A 17658-nucleotide genomic window follows, 5' to 3' on the forward strand; every position below is an offset into this window, starting at 1 on the left:
TCACTCGCTTTGGGTGTCCCAAGGAATTGGTCAGCGATTGAGGCACCCATTTCATCAATGCTACCATCGCCGCCTTGACCACCACATATGAGATCAAGCACCATAAGACCACCTCCTATCATCCTCGTGCCAATGGGCAAACGGAAAAGACCAACGACATTTTGTGCAAAGTATTGACTAAGACAATTTCAGGGGCCAATACTGATTGGGAGACCAAACTCTTTGCAGCTTTGTGGGCTTATCGTACTGCCTATAAAATAACTATCCACTCTACTCTGTTCCAATTAGTTTACGGTCAAGAGACAATTTTACCTATCGAATTGGAGGTTCCCAGTTTACGTATTATCTTAGACAAACGCCTCAGTGACACCGAGTCATTACACTCTCGGTTGATGAAATTGGAGGAATTGGATGAAATACGGGCTGTCGCTCTATTCCACATGGAAGCCACTCAAAAATGGAGGAAGAGTTACTATGATAGTAAACTGCGGCCGAAGTGTTTTATGCCCAATGATTTGGTATTGTTGTATGACAGCCGATTCAATCATTTTTTGGAAAAATTTTAAGTTCGCTAGCATGGGCCATATCGCGTAATTGAAGGATTTTCCAATGGATCTATTCAATTGGAGGATTTCACAGGCCATCATTTCAGTACCCGCATTAATGGGAATCATTTACGGTTATATAATACCTAAAACCCAGGACGGGTTTTATTTCATTTGAGGAGAGGGGACTTTGAATGGACTCAGGAAGGACCTAATTATGGTATAAGGAGTAGAGGCGGCTGCAAGGATATTTAGTAATCACTATTGTGTCAAATGCGAAGGAAGTGAGAAATAGACAGTATGGATATCATGTTGTCGTTCTCATCACTAGGTAATAGAATAGGAGTGGGGCTCCTATTAAGGATTATTCTGTGGTGTTATATTCTGTTGTTGCTTATTTGTGTTTCATTTTAGTGTTTCGGGCATACTAGAGAGTCACATTGACGGTTAGGACCTGTAAGCGTTTGAGTCATGGCGATTGAAAGTACCAAGAGAGTTGTAGATAGAGATAAAAGTGGCCGGAATGTGAGAGCTAAACACACAGTAAAACCATCGACTGTGATAATCGTTACCAATATGGAGCCGATGAAGTTAGAAATCTGTTGGACGCAGAGAAAAATAAGGGATTTTTGGACTACGAAGCTGTTCCAATTTTTGCACCATTCAGAGCGTTTATCATCAATCAATGTGTCATTAGTGGAAGAATACATTGAGAATTACGACCCCAAAGATGGATCCAGTGTCGTTCAAGGGCGAATGATTGGGATTGATGAAACAATCCTGGAAAAGGTGTTGTTTCTTTCCATTGGAGAGATGGCAGTAGGGACTGGCACCCTAGGTAGATATTTCGAAGAATGACATCCTTTGAAAGGAGCCAAGGATGGCGGACTCAAGAGGCGATTACACCAGAATATGTGGAATAATTGCGGTTCGTGCTAAGGCGGTTAGGATTGTACCGACATCCCACTTATGTGTCAAAATGATTATTGTATGCAGCAGTAGGGGCGTTTGAAGGAATGGTGTTCAACTGGGCGGCTTACGTAGCTACTCGTATTCATGCGGAGATAGGAGCCAATTTCAAATTGGGGAAGTTCACATCCTTGTTTTGTTCAAATTATGTGTATGCTGTCATCGCGCATACATTGCGTCAACTATCATCAGAAGAGGAAAACCCTATATCAGTGTCAGCACCTTTGCAGAGAGAACGAAATTTGTTGGCACAGAATCACAATGCAGTGGATGTAATACACAAAATTGGAGAATCAAGTCGTACAGTGGTTCAAGGGGTAGCTCCGGTTATCGAAGCGAGACGGGTTCTAAGTGGTGTTGCGATAGAAGAGGAGAATCAAGTCCCATTATTGATAGATATCAACTAGTTGGCGTTTCCAGAAGGTCAATTACCTGAAGGAGTATCTCTTAAAAATACCGTATTGAAGCATATTTCACAAAAACATTGTATGGTACGAGCATTGGATGTAGAAGACAGAAGTAAACGGGATTGGGAGGACAATAAAAAAAGGATATCGGATCAAAATCGAAAAACTAGGGAGCAAAAACTAAGGATTCAAGAAATTGAAGAAGCCAAGTTGATCCTGGAGCGGAAATTGGTTCTCGAATATGAGGCTTGGACAAAGAAAAAAGAACAGATTTCACGGATTGTAGAAGGACAAGGGGACGAATTGATTTAGAATAGGAAGTCATGGGATTTGGAACGGGAGAAGTTCAAATGCTAGTTGCAAGCAGAAGTGGACAACACAGAGTTATTGGCGACAGAGAAAGCGTTATTGTGTGACCAATTGAGATGTGAAACGAGAAAAATGAGGTTTGAAATTAAAATTTTACAAAATGAGGTGTCAAAATTGACGAAAGAGTTAACTGTGAGGAGCCAATCTCAAGTGTCAATTGAAGATGTCCCAGAAGGGATGAGTCCGCACCAACATCAGTTGGAACTTCGTGATGCCGAGATCCTGAAACTGGAAGCTCAGGTCCGTGAATTGGGAGAATACAATGAAGATCTTTCAGCCCAATTGAAAAAGGAGTCACTTGAAATATTGGAAGAGGATGAAGACGTACCACTAGAGCCAGAATCGGTGGAACTAATAACGGATAATGTAGTAATAGATCAATTGGGTGTATCAGATAAATAGAAATTTTAGAGAAGTTTTTTTAAGTTATGTATCAGTTCTGTGTTTGCGAGGACGCTGCACAGATGGGAGTGGGACTATGTAGAATAAGTAGTTATTTGCTGAATTGTAGATACTTAGTTTATAGTATAAACAGGGATAGATGACTGTTGAAAAAGTAGTTCAGTAGGTAAAATGGATGAATAGTTAGGAAAAGCAGTTTTTATTAGAGATGTAGCAGTTGGTATCTCGTGGTAGCATAAGGAGGATGGGAGAGAAGAAATAGGGGCCAGACTGTGATAGTGTGAGCCGTGATAAGCTTAGTGCTACCTCTTTTTTTTTATTTGTTATTTTCTTTGAATAAGAAGATTAAGAATTTCTGAATATTATGAAAGTGAACTATGGAATGGAAGTATGATTGTAATTAAATGGGAAGAAGAAAGATTGAATGCTGAAATCTGATTGTAGTTCAACAGAGAGAATGAGTCTGTGTTTGTGTGAAACACTGTAATATGAAGGCAGTTAATGGTGAAGAACTCCAGAATTTGGATTACAGTATGATTATGTCCTGTCATTTAGGATAGTGCGAGATTACATGTTGTTGTTATTAGTGATGGTGGAGTATTATTAGGAAGTGGAAAGCATTGTAGTATTTTCTGAGTGTTTTAAGTAGTGCGGAATACAGTTAATTGTGTGACCCTAACGTGTAAGCTCATGCGGTATTCTTTCCTTGTGTTCGAATTTCCCTATACAGGTTTACTCTGATTAGATTAGTTAGAGTAAGTAAAACGACAATCACAAATACTGACAATCATAGTTTGAACACTCCGTAAGATACTCATTGGTTTAACCCAGCTATGATCGGCCATCCGTAATACCAATGTCGTAGGTAACAATTGCTTTAGATCCAATTCCTCCATTGTATCTATGTTTATTAAATTCACACTGGAGCCACCATCGACTTGTATCCCTGGAATTAAAATGCCATCGATTGTTGGTGCTCCCAGATCTGGGTTTAAGCTAAACTCATGAATTTCTTTAGTGGGGGTTCTTCGTCATATTAACGCTAAATTTCAATATATATCGACATTCCGATGCTACAGCCAAAAGTTGCTTCATTGTAATTGAAGGCTGAATAACATCCAAATCCTTCAGAATGTCATAGGGTTCCATATTGAGAGTAATTTCCAATGCTCTTTTGTATTTCATTGGTTTCGATTTTGCTCAGTTTGACAACAATTCCTTCCTAACAATTGGAATTGCCGTTGGTAACTTTGCCAACTTATCTACCAATAAAGGTTCTTTTAATGCGTACGATCTTTTATTGGGCTGTACATGTATTGGTACTTGGTCAGTTGGGATCGAATTTGATGGTTCCAGCAAATTGGCACGTGGGACCGAATTAGGTTCCTCAGTATGTTCAAGTCTCAATATTGGGATATCTCCCAATACTGATATTGGTTCATTTAGCTCCGTGGATGGCACTACTTGCTCTCTTGCGATTGGTTCATCCATGTCCTAAATTGGATTATTGTCTTTTTGTTGGCCTTTGATAAGTACTCTGTTCACCACCTCGACACGATGTACTGGTGCATCTCGTTGAACAGGGCCTTTATCCTCCGCCGATTGGCTTGTTTGCATTTGCTCGTCCTGATTATTATAATTAAAGGATACATTGCATTGCTGATAAGTGTGACTAGACTCCTTACAATTTCCACATATTGGAGCCTAGTCATCACTGGCCCTTAAATTAAGACATTCACTCGCATAATGTCTGATTTGTGTGCAACGATAGGAACAAAGTGGTTTCCTGCCAATTCCTTCAAGGATAATGGTGTCCCTACTGGTATATAACGGCTAGGTCTGTTCTATGTCAGATGAGTAAAGGATCTTGGTTGAGTCATTGTTACTATAGAGTCTGGCATTGGCTTCATCATGGGTGGATATTAGTGGTATTCTTATTGGTTCATCGCCAATCTGTGAGTATTGGATACACCTTCTTGGTGATATTTAGAGTTGAGGAAATTAGAATAATTCTTGTTTTGTTTATTTGCTCGATTTCTATTCCAGCCAAACCTATTATTTGTTTGTACTTGATTGACATCCCACGAAGTTGGTTGAGTCATTATCTGATTACTGAGTTGTTGTTGCTTCCGTAAATTCCAACAGTTGGTGATAATATGCTTGCCTCCGCAAAAGGTACATTGTACAGTCATTTGGGGTGGTGAAGGATATTCTGTTACTAAATGACCTTGCCCCTTACAATTCTTGCACCAGACATTGGGACGCAATTCCTTTGTAGGTATTGATTTCTAATATGCTGAATAAGGCACATACGGGTGTGATGATGATGGTGATACAGCTTGCAATGGAATAGCATCCACTATTCCCTATGGAATTGTACCATAATCATTCCTTTTCAGATAACTTTCCAATGTGTCATTCCAATTTGTCATTTGATAATCTCCTTGAGATGGAATCATTGTGGTTCTAATTGTTAAGTTTTGGTCATAGTGACATTCCTCCCATGCTTTTGCTCGCTCAAAAGATGATGCAATGGTGGTTGATTGGGCCTCCTTTACAAACATTTTCAATTCTGGTGGGTGTAGTCCATTTCTCAATATGGACAACACAAATGATTTTGGCATTTGGTTATTTGGCCATTTTTGAAGTATATCTGCTACACGACCATAATATGACTGTCCCGCTTCCCATGGTACCATTCTGCTATTCATTAATTTTTCTCTAAGACGTTCTTCAAAACCAATTGATCAAAAATGGACTAAAAATGTATTTTTCAATGCCTCCCAATTGATAAATTTTCCCACAAGTTGGTGGTTATATCGCTCAAACATTGTGTCTTTCAATGTTGCTGGCAGCCATCTCAGCCAAATGTCTTCTGTTCTTCCATTATTGGCTACACACGCCATTAAGAATTGAGACAAATGTTGATCTGGATCTGCACTTGGCAAACCTCAAAAAGTAGATAATGGCACAATGCTAGTCATTCCATTGCCCACTGCACCCATTTGAACTACAATTAGAATTGTTGGTCCTCCAGACGTCATTAAAGATGGCGGAGTTTTACTCAATTTCTTATTAAAATAAAAATTTGTCTCCCGTAAAAGTCTTTTTCAGACTTCCAAGTCTTCCCGATTGACTATTATTATTTCTAAATAATTTTACTGCTTAAATATGAGGTGAAAATGACAAGTTTTGATATACTTTGAATCGGTCTTTATTGACAAGTGATTTATGTCGATCTTTAGAACCAATCTTGTTAGGATCGAACATATTTCCAATTGAGAAGATACCCAGTGGGATATCTAATTCCTCTATGCCTTCCTTATTTTTCATTAACGGCTTGGAGAGGTTTGCTAGACTATTAGCAGCGCTCCCCACAAGTGCTCTTGGCAATTTCTTTAACGATATGTACTTCTCAAATATTAGAGGTCGATCGTCTTCTGGGTACGATCAAATATGTCGACAAGCATGCAACCACAGCTTAATCCAACTTTGTCGATGCTTCTTTTTCAATTTGCCATCTCACTCATTACACAACAAATTTCTTGCTTGCGATCTATCTGTTCTTTCTTTTGATTACTTTATACTCTTTGCTGTTAAATTCTCATTCTTAATAACCATACTCTTTGATTATTTCTACTGATTTTGCTTCCTAATTTCTTTTATTGCTTCGACAATTAATTCCTAATACTCAATAATGTTATCAATCTCCGGCAGCGGCGCCAAAATGTGATTGCTTGTTTTACTTATTTCGGAAAAAACCTCCCAGCATAAACCAGTATAGGGGGATTCGAACACGGGGAATGACTAGTTGCTTAAGCGTTCACGTTAGGGTCACACAATCAATTACCTCCTGAATGTATCATCTCTATTTCCAATATCTCAACACACAAGAAAACTATAATCTCCTCCTTCATCTTATCGATCTCTTCCTTACAACAATTCAGTCATACTAATAACTACTATTTCCACCAATATATTCACCCTCATAATCTCTAACTGTAATACTACACCCTCACAACTTTCAGCACACAATTACCCTCATTCCAATCACTGGAATTCTTCATACAGAACTGCCATTCACATTACAGTGTTTCACACAAACACAGACCCATTCTCTCTGCTGAACTACAATCAGATTTCAGCTTTCAATCTTTCTTCTCCTCAAATAATACCAATCACATTTCCATTCTATAATTCACTTCACAATATTCAGAAACTTTCAATCCTCTTATTCAAAGAAAATAACAAACAAAAGAAAAGAGGTAGCACCAAGCTTACCCCGGCTCAAACTATTACAGCAATGGCCCTCGGCTCACACTCTCACAATCTGGCATTTTCTTCCCCTCTCCCATCCTCCTTATACTACCCCAAGATACCAACTCTTATACTACAAATGATAACTATTTTTCTTGACTATTCATCTATTCTACCTGCTGAACCATCTTTTTAGCAATTATCTATCCCTATTTCCACTATACACTAGGTATCTATATTCTAAAAATAACTACTTATTCTACAGTCACTACATTCACCGATTGCATATCTTGAATAAAACGTAGTGATCCATTCTTCTTAGGTACTGTAAACCATCAATTAGAATACAGCACAAATGAGGGTTTCAATATTTTCATCTTCATCTTTTCTTTTAATAGTTCCACTGATTTTGGTAAATGTACCCTTGGCACTAGAATCAGCCTTAGATTCCAAGGTACATGTGGTACAGTGAAGATAACCATTGGTGTTATAATATTCGGATCCACAGAGCCAATTTCATAAGATTCAAAGGCAAATAATCTACCTCGTTTTGCCAACATCTCCTTGAAGCAAGTAATTTCCTCCAGCAATAAAGAACCATCAGAATCAATCTTTAATTCTTCAAAAGTTTTCCTTGTAAATTGGCATCCAATCATCTTCGGATCTCTTAAGTTCTCTTCTTTTGATGCTTCTTCTATTTGTTCCTTAGAATCTTTTGGTAAAGGTCCAGCAACCGGTTTAACCTTTTTATCTACTGTTTTATATTTTGTCTCTATAATAACTTCTGGTGCTTGAAGAGATTCAAGTATAGTGTACACCTTCCTTGAATAAATTTCAACAATCTTATCATTATTCTCTAATCTAATAGATGCAATTAATTCCAAAGAATCCTCCAATCCATTTTCTTTGTAAACACCTAAAATCCTCTTATCATCTTGTAGTGTCCCTAACTTGCATAATTTCCTTTCAATATTATATAATCTTTTTCTTTCTTTTCTTTAAAAATCATCAACTTTCTTATACATAATATTTCCATTCTCCAAAATACCAATAAAACTCACATCAAAGACAACTTCATCTCGCGAGAGTACCTCCTCCTTTGTACCTCCATAATCTCGCTTTATAGTAGTACCTCCCCAAAATCCTTAAATCCTTCGACAATCCTTAGCAATGGTTTCTCCCTCAACCTATCTCGATTCCGTTCATGGTTAGGACGTACTGTCAAAAACTGTATAGCTTTTCTTCCATCTTGACTATGTATCCTTGCATAAGCAAAACCATCGTCAGGTACTTTTGTTTCCATCCATGTCGCTGTAATATAAGGTTGTCTTAAAATCAACAGATAAGATGTTGTATCTTGAACAAAGAAATTTTGTTCTGTCACAACATCTCCAATTCGGATTTTGACATCAAAACAAGCTCTATATAATTTACCTCATGTGTTATTAGCTGCTCGTATTATCCATCCATGTTCCATATCAATTGGCCATTTTTGCTTCTTATACAGATCTTTAGACATAAGATTTATTTCAGAATCATGGTCGACTAAAGCAACTATTGGTTCTTGTATATCTCCTACTTTCACCAATACTTCAGTAGTTGCCTTTGTCCAATGCTTTTGAATATAATGGCTCGAAGCTTCCATTTCCTTATCACTATCATCTTCAAAACGTACTCGTTGATTACACCTATTTTTTTCATTTGTTGATTGTTTGTAACCAATATCAACCTCTTCTTCATCTTAATATATTCTTGCATCAATAGCATGATTCATTCCAGTTTTGTCCATTAATTACCTCTTTTGCTTAATACTGTCAATGATAATATCATGAAACTCCTTCTTTGCAATCTCCAAAATTTCTCTCAATGTGAATTCCACCTTAGCGTTTAATATACGTTCTTCCAATATCTCTTTCAAATTTGTTACCGCTTCAATATCAGAAAGTAGTTTATAGGCAATTGCTTATCCTTATCTTTGGTCTCCTTTGTTTTTTCTTCCAATCATGCTGAAGTATCCTTTATAGGTAATTCTTGAGAAGTTACCTCATGAGCCTTGTCTCCTCGAGTTTGTCTCTTAGAAGAATTCCCTTCTCTTGTATCATCAAAATTTCTTCATCTCTTTTCTTCCATCAAGGCTTCATGTTGGCTCTTAGCAATATATGCATGAACCGAAAGGGACTCAATAGGAACTTCCCAACCTATTGCACCTCGTATTATAGCTATAGTCCTCAATAACACTTCACGAGGTATTTTTCTTTTTTACATTGTAGAAATGGCAAAAGTCCAGAATTCACTAGTTTCAATACTTCCACTAAAATCATCATCTATTCTAGCACCATAACTTGTACTCTCTCGTGTTGCTATTCCATGTTCTGTTGAGTAATCTTGAATCAGTGCTCTCATGCATTCTTTGCTAAAATTATTTTGAAAAAGATCCTCTGTATTCTTAATGCAATTTTTCCATCTTTGCAGTAAATAACTCCTTAGCATATCATATTATTAAATTAATTGCAATCCTTCCTAGTGTGTGAGGCGTCATCACACCAAATGCATCTTTGTACATATCCTTGTTTTGAAACATTCTTCAAATTATTTGTAGAAGTATTCTCTTCAAGTCTTGCCAATTTGATTTAAAGATCTCGCATTCCACGTACAATTTCTTCCATTTCCATATCTACTTTCTTTGATAAGGATGTCGAAGGTTGAACAAAAGGCATTGTTGGTGGTGTTGCACATACTAGAATTTTGGGTGCTTGTACTGTTTTTGGAATATTGCTCCTATCTTTCTTCATTTTCCTTTTTGCAAGCAAATCCATAGCATCTTCAACATTCTTCCACTTTGTTGTCAATCCTTCATCTTCTTCTTTGACTTCAAGAAGGAGTTCCAATTTCCCTTGCAATTCTCCATCAGCAGCTTGAAGAAATAGATCAACTTTGTTTGGCTCCAATGTCAATTTTTCTACCTTCGATAATTGAGAGTACTGCCTCTCAAATTCCCTTAGTAGCTCTGTTGCTTACAAATTCTTATTAGGCCGCTCAATCCATTCCAAAAATAATTTCTTATTAATACGATCAACATCCTCTAAGAAATATTCATCTTTCAATGCACGTGAAAAAATCTCCCATGAATTCCTATACTGATCTATAATCGATGTAATATGTTCTCTTATCTTCGGTGTCATGGCAAGTCCAAACAATTTAACCATTTTCTTTTCAAAAACCTGATTTAATTCTATTTCACGAACATAACATCTTAAATACCTTGAAACATTCCTTCCATCAAATTGATCAATTTTAATGACCACAACTTACAATGCTTTGGTTGCTAAAGCTTCTTTGCGATCATTACATTGCTGTTGCTGCATAGATAATGAGAAAGCTTGAAACATACTAGCAATAAATGGATCCATGTACATACCTTGTCCTCTAGAAGAAACCCCACCAAAAACTCTTCCCAAAGATCTTTCAAAATTTTTATTTTCGTTCTCCATAAAATAAAAATAAAAATAAACGAAATCCAATACCTTCCACCTCAAGCTTTCATGTCGGATTCACCATTTATGTCGTATTACGTGCTTTCTTGCTTGAGAACGCATCGAGCATCTGGTTGTGGAAGATAAAATAATATCTTACAAGTATCCTTAGTAGTCTAGTAGTTTTCAACCATCACATCAAAAATCACCTTCTTCCGTCCTGTAGATCTCCAGATATTACAGAAACCCTAAACCTTCCAATCTGCCAACTTCCAATACCACTTTAAACCAATGGATAAATATCCTCAATCCATATCGTCAGATTAATATAACTATACATACACTCAGCATACTCAACCCTCTAGACACCTTTGAAATTTCAATCACAGAAGTACTTCCAATTTCCTCAAACAGTGAAGAGTACCAGCCTTTTCTTTATTGCAAAAAAAATGTCGATCACCAATACAGACACGGACTTTCAGCAACAATTGCCCTGTCCTCCCAACCCTGTGAAATCCAACTCTAACTCTTTTCGAAAGAGCCTGAAGCTAGTTCTCCCAATATCCAAAAAACCTCAATCTTCGAATAATGCCCTTCCTTATCCTATCCTCCCCTTTAACCCTGAGATGCCCCTATTCTTCCGCCTTAGACTCGCCAAATTGGAACAGCCGATTGCACTTCCCTAGAATTTTCACCTCTAACAGCCTCTTTTCACAGAAAAGATATCTTCTCCGCAATGGCATAGAGAATGGAACTGCTTGAAAAATAGAACTGGAGCTCGTAATCGGGACCTCATTGGGTTACCCAACTGAGTCAAGTCTCATACTAGGTAAGAGCCCATACTAGGACTTGGACTGGATGTTCCCTATAATTGGGTCAAATTGGCCCTTCCATTTAGGCTCACCGGAATGTTGAATTGATCCTTCCTTTTTTACCGATTCCTGATAAGAACAGCTCGGACATATTCCACCCAATTTATTAGAATATCTTAAGGACCTCAATTTATTCCTTTAATTTTATCTTGGCTATGGATTTGTTGATCTCGATTATTGAAATCGAACGGAGCACTAAATTGTTGACAAGCATGCCCCGAGTGCTCCCAATTCCCACACTAGCGCGCATTTGTCACTGGCTCTAGGATTGGAACATTCATTACCGCAATGACTAATCTGTCAGTAACAAAAACAACGAAGCGGTCTTCTTGTACCCTCATCAAGCATATTGGGTATTCCTACCAATACATACCTACTAGGCTTGCTCCACGCAGGTTAGAAAACGATCTTGGTCGTCTTGTTGGTACGGAGTGTACTTGGTTTGATGACGCCAGTCGAGCATATTGCTGATATCACGTACGATGGCATAGCTCGCAATAGGGTGGCATTTATTGGCCCCTAAATATTGGTACTGAAATTGGCCATCGTTTCTAACATCCAAGATGACTAAATACTAATAATATCTTTTTTATTTATATTTTCATCATATAGTCGTGCCACAACATGACAGCGCTACACCCTAGAGTGGTGTACTAATGTAGAGGTCCGGAAGACTACTTGATATATCTAGCAGAATTGAAAAATTCTGATTATGTTAGTATTGATTGGATGACTAAGTATAATGTGTACTATATTAGTGCCCTAGACACAGGATTCAGTACTTTGCACATGTTAGATTTATCGATTGATTTTCAATCGGCGGGGGAGTTGAAACAAAACATTGCTATTGCACTTTTGTATCAAACTATCAACTTGGCAACCATAGCAGAACCTTAGACAATTAAGGTCTACAAAGGTATTAAGGAGTAGAAGTTGACTTGTTGGACAGAATTTTTCTTACATCATAAGTTCACTTTTACTTAGACTTATGCTAATTTAAAAGATATTCCCAGTAAATTTTGTGAGGATCATATCATTTTAGAGGAGAACGCTAAACCGGTATGGTAGAGCCAACATCGCTTTAATTCTAAATATTTTCTCATGGTAAAGGAGGAAATGGACAAGCTTCTTGTGGTTGGTTTTATTTACTCAGTACCGAATAGTGAGTGGGTTTCTCCAATCATCATGGTATTAAAAAAGAATGGAAAAATCCGCATTTGTCAGGATTTCTGAAAACTTAATGCAGCCACCAAAAAATATTACTTTCCATTGAATTTTACAAATAGTATATTGGATGTCATAGCCGGTGACAAATATTATTCATTCTTTGATGGATTTTTTGGATATAATCAAGTTTAAATTGCAACAAAAGACCAGCTCAAGATGACTTTTACCACGGATTGAGGCACATTTGCTTATTGTATGATGCCTTTTGGATTATGTAACGCCCTGCCCCATTTCAATGAGTAATGACTCAGGCCTTCTAAGACTATCTTCGGATGTTTATAGAAATCTTTTTAGATGAATTTTATGCATTCATTACAAAAAAAAATCATCTTCATTGTCTAAGCAAATGTTTGGCTCAATGCGCTAAGTTTGAGATATTGTTGAACTCGGATAAGTGTCAATTTTTTGTTTTGTCAAAAAAATTATTGAGACATATTGTGTCTAGCTATGGTATTACTATGGATCTTAATAAAGTGCACCATATCATAAACTTGCTTAGACTAGAGATGGTCTCCAGTATTTGAGGGTTTGTCAACCATGTCAATTATTATCATCAATTTATTCATTTGTTTGTAGTTATTTGTCAACCTTTAATGAACTTACTGAAAAAACCTCCATCAGATGGAACTAGTCCTAAGTGGACCATGGAGTGTACTATGGCCTTTGAAGCATTGAAGTCAAAATTGATCTCTGCACCAATATTGGTGGCCCCTCGTTGGACGGAGCTCTTTCATGTGTACGTTGATGCATCTAATATGGCTATTAAATCAGTGATAAGTCAAAAGGATGACAAGGATTTGGATCATCCTATCTATTATGCCAGTCGATAATTGGTGGGTGCCAAATATAATTACACTACTACTGAACAAGAAGCGTTGAATATGATATACTCGGTTCTAAAATTTTGATACTATTTGCTTGGATATCCACTTATATTTTATGTGAATTATGATGCCCTCAAATATATGCTTAATAAGTGTCAATTGAGTGGAAGCATTGTCGGATGGGTCTTACTTCTACAAGAGTTCAATTTTACGATTGTCATACGACTTGGGAAGAAACATGCAAATGTTGATCATTTATCCTGATTGTCTAATATTCTCGGTAATGAGCGTGTCTCAGATGCTCTTTCCAATGCCAAAGTATTTGTGGTAGATTTGATTTTTCCCTAGTTTAGTGAAATCATTCAGTTTTTGACCTTCTACACCTTTCCATCGACTTTCACCGACAAGCTTAGGAAGCGACTCATTTTGAAGAGTGCCCCATGCACGATGATTCGCAATATTTTGTATAAACAAAGCAAAGATGGTATTTTACGACGGTGTATCTTTTCGAGTGAAGTACAGTCGATCCTAGAGGATTGCCATTTTGATAGTTGTGGTGGTCATTTTGCGGGAGATAGTACTGCTCATAAGGCTTTAATGGCGAGATATTGGTGGTCCATAATGTTTTCTGATGCACACCAATTTATTCGTGGTTGTGATCCCTATCAACAAATTGGTCGACTCTTGGACACTTCAGCCATGTCGTTAATATTAATCTTAGTACAAGCATCATTTGAAAAATGGAATATTGATTTTGTCAGTTTTATTGCATCGACGTCCAAATCTAGCCAAAAGTGATATATTTTAGTCGTCACGGATTATGTAACCAAATGCGTCGAGGCTATTGCTACCCACAATGATAATGTTAGTATGATGGCTACGTTTCTATACGAAAATATTATAATTCAATTTGAGTGTCCAAAGAAATTGATTAGCGATCGCGGCACTTATTTCTTTGATGCTACCATGCAGCCTTGACAAACACATACGAGATTAAGCATTGAAAAACCACTCCATATCATCCTCATGCTAATAAAAAAATGCAAAAGATCAATAAAATTTTGAGTAAGGTCTTGACTAAGACAACTCTGGGGGCAGATATTGATTGGGAGACCAAACTCTTTGCGGCTTTGTGGGCATATCGTACCAAATATAAAATAACTACCAACTCTATTTTATTTCAACAAGTTGACAGTCAAGAACTAATTATACCCATGGAATTGGAGGTTCAAAGTTACAGGTTGCTTTGGATGAATCACTTAGTAACAAAGAGTCATTACATTTTTAATTAGTAAAATTAGAGGAATTGGATGAAATACGGGCTACAGCTCTTTTTAATATGGAAGCGATTCAAAAATGGAAGAAGAGTTACTATGATAGTAAACTGCGTCCGAAGAGTTTTATCTCCAATGAATTGGTATTAATGTATGATAGCCGGTTTAATCATTTTCATCAATTATACTTGATTGATGAATTCTTAAAATTTTAATCTTGTACCATTAAACTTCTTAAATAAGGCAATTCTTGGTTTTCTTATACTTAAAGGATTCCACCATGAGAGAAGTAATATGATTTGGTATAAATGTTAAAGCAGTTCTAATCATCTCTATGTTTCCACTTCCTACTAATCTTGTTACTTCTTCTAGTAGTAAATTGAGTTAATACATTGCAAGCATTAAATCTTTTAATTGCTCTTGTATTTGTATTATTGCTCTCTTTATTTCAATAAGCTCTACTATGATAATATAAGAAAAAAAAAGATGTCTAATATCTATCAAGATAAATAGAAGAAAGAACTTGAAAATAAAAAAAGTACTAAAAATAATATCAATTTAGAAGTAGGTAATCTATAACTTCTAATATGCTTACATCTTATCAAGAAAAAAAATGGTAATCTACTTTTAATTAAGAAAAGACAAAGCTCTGATCTTACAAGTTTATTCTTATTAATCTATCAAAGATAATAATTCAATGAATGAAAATAAACAAGTAAGACTTTTTTTAAAGAAAGATGATAAAGTAGAAATAAAAATATATATATATATATTCAAAAAGAAATTAAAATGACTATTACTAAAAGATAAGAAAACTAGAGATCCTAGAAACTAGATAAGAAGCAAGAAAAAAAATGATAAGGGTGAAAAAGATCTCATTCTTGCTTCTATATAAACTATCTAACTATGAGCTATGTAGCCATGCTTTATATGACATCTAATACATGTCCAATTTACATGACATGTGTCTAACTTGCAATATAAGTTTCTTATATGTATGCCATATGTTTAGCTTGTATTACAAGCTACCAACATGAGTGACATGTAGGTGATTTGTTGATCAAATTTTTAATCTATCAATTGACTACAAACATATATAAACCCAATGCTACATCTATAAAGCTTCTAAGAAGCTTTTTGGTAAGATATTATCATATTTATCTACTTTAATATATTTCTACTTCCTCATATTATTTAAGTAATTATTGAAATAATTATGTATGTCCATGATACTTTAGCAAATAAAATTAAATTACTTTTAATCATAAAGTTGTAAAGTTGTAAAGATGAATGTATCAATTGAGGTAGATTGGAGTATAGTTGAAATAAAGACTCTATAATATATAACCCCACAATGTTGCTTTAGTAATAAATTGGTTGATTATACAAGAAGAAGGATTACCATTGTTAAGGACATACACTAGGAAGTAGAAGATTCTAAAAGGTTCTAGAGAAGCCTTGTAGTTTGTGGAAGCTACTTGAGAAGCTTCTTAGTTTGTAGAAGCTGCTTGAGAAGCTTCCTAACTTGTAAAAGCTGCTTGAAAAACTTCCTAGTTTGGAGAAGCTAGTTGAAAAACCTTCTAGCTAGTAGTATATATAGGAGCTGAGATTGAGGGGATCCTCAGTCTCGACAACACACCTCTTGGAGTTCTAGTTCACCTCTCTAGTGTACTCATCTGATTAATCTAGTTCTTGCCAATGTTTCTTGAGCTTCTTGTTTCCAGCTAGTATTCTAGATTGATGACAGTTTATCGAGACTATACTCATCTTTCATATCAGAGCTAGTTCCTTCTTATTAGAGTGGAGATTATCCCTCTGCTTGAAGGTGCTGGTATTTTAAAGGTTGCGGATTACCTTCCTCTAAACTAATATTTCTTTTATTATAATACTAGAGTATTATCTTTTTTGAAGAGAGTAGATTATCCCTCTTCTTGAAGGTTTTTAAGGCGTTTTAGAGGTTGCGAAGTATCCTCCTCTAAACCAATATTGCCTTCTTATAGAGCCATTTTTTTTCTTTTCTTAGAATGGTCCTAGGTCAAGATATTAGTATGACTGAAAGTTCGGAGTCCAAGTTGGGGCCATTATCAATGTTCTTGCAACGTTATCACAAAGAACTGCAGAGATTGAAGGAATTATTGTAAGACTCCATGATGATGGAGCATCCGGGATGGCACAATCAAGGATTCACCAGCCTCAAGCTTCAACACCAAGAGAAGCAACTTTGCCTCTAGTTCAACAAGGACCATTGGTTTTACAACGAAAGGAGCTCCGAATTAGCCTACTAGATAAGTTCAATGATACGTGTTCAAAGTTTCAAGGTTTTTTCAATCAAATTAGATTGATAATAGCTTTACAACCCAAACGCTATCCGACAAAGGAGTCACGTGTTGGATTGGTTGGAACTTTGCTTACGGAGCAAGCTCTATCATGGTTTGCTCCTTTGTTTGAAAAAAGATCGTCAATTTTGAACAACTTTGAAAAAAATTTGAAGGCATTTGCAGAAGCATTTGGCATACATGAGAAGGCGTGATGGGCTACAATAAAGATTCGATCGCTACAATAAGGGGCACGCTCCACGTCAGTCTACGCATCAGATTTTACACAATTAGTGTACAACATCAACTCGGACGAGGAAGCATTGATGAGTCAATATTATTGGAGCTTGAAGGATGACATGAAGGATTTGTTATTATCTCTTCCAGATCTGCGAATGCTCAATGAATCCATTAGCCAAGTTGTGAAGTGTGATAATCGCCTATTCTAATGTAGCTAAGATCAATACTCAAGACAACATGCGGATCACCATGCTCCAATTATATCAGCAAGCAGCTTGAATTCACATTTAGAGGTGGAAGACATGCAAACTGACAAAGTATGTGTCAAATCCCTAACTCTAGAAGAAAAAAAGCGGCATATAGAGGAAGGACTATGCTTCTATTGTGGTGAAGAAGGCCATAGAGCTGGAAACTGTCCCAAGAAACAAAATCGACGCATTGTTAGGACCAAAGGCGCATTTATTCATGAAAACGAGGATGCCTA

This window comes from Physcomitrium patens, chromosome 4 (genome assembly GCF_059467195.1).
Source record: "Physcomitrium patens ecotype Gransden chromosome 4, ASM5946719v1, whole genome shotgun sequence".
In the NCBI taxonomy this organism is placed as follows: domain Eukaryota; kingdom Viridiplantae; phylum Streptophyta; class Bryopsida; order Funariales; family Funariaceae; genus Physcomitrium; species Physcomitrium patens.